The following is a 4,304-nucleotide window of genomic DNA, read 5'->3' as shown; positions in this document are numbered from 1 at the left end:
TAAAAAAAATTCAGAGAAGAAATGCATGACACACAGTAGCTTGTTATACATGAAAATTTATCATCAGAATTTGTTTTTCCATATCTAATGTGGGAAAAGGCCATATTGAAATCTAACTATGACACATACCAGTCAAAGAAGTAAAGAATAAGTAAGAAGTAGTATGAGTTTGGGGTTCATTTTGAAATATTTAAAACTTTAATTGATTGGTTTATCGTCGGTAATCAACGTAAATATTTTGAATGGTTATGTCAATTTTTTGTTTTCATTTTTCAAACTCTGGTTATTTTAACAAGAAGGCCATACTTCGTGAAAATTAACTGATCTGTTGATGCAAATGATCCTTGTCGGCACATCGAACGCAAAATCAGAAATGGTTAATGCCAAGGCGATTTTTTAAGACATCGTCCTGTTGAATTTTGACTAAACGTCGTTTTGATTGAGAATTTTAATCAAACCCAATCCCAGATAATTTACATTACACATAATCGTTGTACTAATCGTAAATTAATGAAATGAAATACAAGTTTGTAAGCTTGATAATAATTGCTTCGGAGAGTTTATAAACTTTTAGTTTTGTTGCACATTTTATCTTTGAATTGCGGGTTTAATTTTCATCTGCCATTTGAAGAATCGTCCTTTGATGATGTAGGCCTAATGGAAATAATGTTAATAGGGGCTGTCCATATATTACGTAACGCAATTTTTCACCTTTTTGGACCCCCCCTCCCCCCCTTGTCACGGATCGTAACAAAAAAACAGACACCCCCCCTTCTAATTACGTAACAAAAAACAAAACCCCCCCATTGAATTTAAAAATACAAAATACAAAATTTTCTTGATTAAAGCCATGTATTTGGTGTTACATGGTACAAACTCTTAGATAGGCTCAATAAAGAAGATGAAGGCACTAAACAGACGAACCATTTTAGTTACATTTTAGCGTGGGAAATCGATATTTTTGCCAGTTTTAACTTTTTTTAATTGAAAAAAATTTTCGGCCTTGCTACGTAACGTTTTCAAAACTCCCCCCTCCCCCCTGTAACATTTCGTAACACCTTTTGCAACCCCCTCCCCCCCCCCCTCATCGCGTTACCTAATATATGGACAGCCCCATAGTGACAGTGCTTTTCTTAAAAAAACTTAGTAGAAAGGAAGGTATTCAAAGGCTTAGGAAGCTGGTTGACGTAAGGAACAGACTTAGAACGTCGATTTGAAGAGGATTTCGGTTTTGCTTACAAAAAGTGAAGTTTTCTATTTAATACTTTTCGCATCGTTCTAGCTTTTTCCTGTTGTTAGTTATTGAACGCAAAAGTACTCTTCTCTCCGTAAGGCTCTTCTTGTTGTTCCTAAACTTTCGATAAGGTTCTCTTGCGCGTTTTCAAATTGTGGGTAACTACTGTAACTGTAAGTATATTTAGTAAACAAAAGAATGTATTAATTTTTTTCTCCACAAGGATTGATTTCTATAGTAGTTTCGCATGGATTATTCTACTGTCACTACGGGTTGCTGAAAGTAGAACTCCAAAAACAGAAGAATTCCAAAGAAAGTAGAATCCCAATTTTTTAAATATTATTTTAAATACATACAGAATGCCAGTTTAAAATATTATTAAAAATATCCAACAATTGAATTCTATTGCCCGACAGTAGAAAACCAATACGCGACAATACTATCTGATTATAGAACTCCACTACTTCTTTCAAAGTAGACCTTTGTCAAAGTAGAAGTTTTGCCACAGTAGAACTTTTGTCAAAATAGAAGCTTTGCCATTGTAAAACTTCTTTCAAAGTAGAACTCTTTTCAAAGTAGAAGTTTTGCCACTGTAGAACTTTTGTCAAAGTAGAAGTTTCGCCAAAGTAGAACTTCTTTCAAAGTAGAATTTTGTCAAAGTAGAAGTTTTGCCACAGTAGATCTGTTGTCAAAGTAGAAAATTTGCCAAAGTAGATCTTCTTTCATTATAGAACTTTTGTCAAAGTAGAAGTTTTGTCACAGTAGAACTTTTGTCAAAGTAGAATTTTTGTCATAGTAGAAGTTCTGCCACAGTAGAACTTTTGTCAAAGTAGAAGCTTTTCCAAAGTAGAACTTCTTTCAAAGTAGAACTTTTGTCAAAGTAGAAGTTTGGCCACAGTAGAACTTCTTTCAAAGTAGAACTTTTGTGAAAGTAGAAGTTTTGTCATAGTAGAACTTTTTTCAAAGTAGAAGCTTTGCCGAAGTAGAACTTCTTTCAAAGTAGAAATTTTGTTCTCCACCTCCTGAAACATCTTTTCGCATCATTTTTTAGGATTTCTTGAACCTCTTGAAATGTCTTTTCTCATCATTTTTACGAATTTTTGAAATCCATCTCCTGAAACGTCTTTTCTCATCATTTTTTCGGATTTCTTGAATTTGGACGTCTCCACCTCTTGAAACGTCTTTTCTCATCATTTTTTCGGATATTTTGAACTTGGACCTCTCCACCTGCTGAAACGTCTTTTCTCATCATTTTTTCGGAATTTTTGAAATCCACCTCCTGAAACGTCTTTTCTCGTCATTTTTTCGGAATTTTTGAAATCAACCTCCTGAAACGTCTTTTCTCATCATTTTTTCGGAATTTTTGAAATCCACCTCCTGAAACGTCTTTTCTCATCATTTTTTCGGATTTATTGAACTTGGACCTCTCCACCTGCTGAAACGTCTTTTCTCATCATTTTTTCGGAATTTTTTAAATCCACCTCCTGAAACGTCCGATGAAAAATCCACGCCAGAGCACGCCAGTGCACGCCAATGCACGCCAGAGCACGCCAGAGCAAGCCAGAGCACTACAGTGCACGCCAGTGCATGCCAGTGCACGCAGGAGCACACCAGAGCACGGTAGAGCACAGCAGAGAACAGCTCAGCACTTGAAGTTGCTATAATATTTATTTCTCTTGTTAAAACCATTTTTTAATTACAGGATGTGTAAATCAATGCCCAATACACCATTTCAAGTCTATTGAATCAATAAATTTATAGAGCAATTCATGAACAAAAAGTTTTAGAAAAACGCACATCACAGCACTTGAATTTTTCAAAATTTTTCAAGTTATTTCAGTTCTTTTGTCTGGTAGTGGAGTTCTATTGTCTAGCACTTGAGTTCTGCATAGCAGAGCACGCCAGAGCACGCCAGAGCACGCCAGTGCACGCCAGAGCACGCCAGAGCACGCCAGAGAACGCTAGAGCACTCCAGAGCACGCCAATGCACGCCAGAGCACGCCAATGCATGCCAGTGCACGCCAGAGCACGCAAATGCACGCCAGTGCACGCCAGAGCACGCTAGAGCATGCCAGAGCACGCCAGTGCACGCTAATGCACGCCAATGCACGCCAGAGCACGCCAATGCACGCCAGAGCACGCCAATGCATGCCAGTGCACGCCAGAGCACGCCAGTGCACGCCAATGCACGCCAGGACATCTCAATGCACTCCAGTGCACGCCAATGCACGCAAGAGCACGCCACTGCACGCCAGTGCACGCCAGAGCACGCCAGTGCACGCCAGAGCACTACAGTGCACGCTATGCATGCCCGTGCACGCCAGAGCAAGCCAGAGCACGGTAGGGCACAGCAGAGAACAGCTCAGCACTTGAAGTTGCTATAATATTTAATAATAATAATAATAATAATAATAATAATAATGTTATACATATTTAACGTGCACTTTTACAAACAATATGGACAAAGGCACGGCAATGACTTGGGGAAGAGGAAGCATATAAATTTCAGTTTTCAAAAGCAACACGACAGAGATGGGTTTTCAAGGAGGAGCGGAACTGTGCCAACGTTGTAGAAGATCTCACAGAAAAGGGCAATGCGTTCCAGATTGCTGGGCCAGCATATGAGAAGGAGGTGGAGCCATACTTCTTTGTTTTGATTCTTGGTACAACAAGCTCAGGACGGGAGGACAAACGACGAAGAGAACTAGGTGGCTCGTAGCGCGCGATAAGGGAAGTCAAATAGCTTGGTGCAGTGCCATTTAGGCAATTAAACATAAGCAACGATATCTTGAAATCAATGCGTTGGCGGACGGGAAGCCAATGAAGGGATTTAAGACACGGAGTGATGTGGTCACGTCTATTGCAGCCAGTCACGAGTCGAGCAGCCCAATTTTGGACCTTTTGAAGCACACATAGCTTTGATTCAGGACATCCGACCAGAAGAGAGTTGTTGCAGTCAAGAGTAGAGAGAACGAATGCATGAAGGAGTTGAGCCAGGGCAGGTTTCGACAGAAATCTCTTCATCCGGGAAATACGGCTGAGGTGAAATAGAGCCTTCTTCCGGGTGGCC

Source organism: Daphnia pulicaria, chromosome 6 (assembly GCF_021234035.1).
Source record: "Daphnia pulicaria isolate SC F1-1A chromosome 6, SC_F0-13Bv2, whole genome shotgun sequence".
NCBI lineage: Eukaryota > Metazoa > Arthropoda > Branchiopoda > Diplostraca > Daphniidae > Daphnia > Daphnia pulicaria.
Note: the sequence above shows the minus strand (reverse complement) of the source record.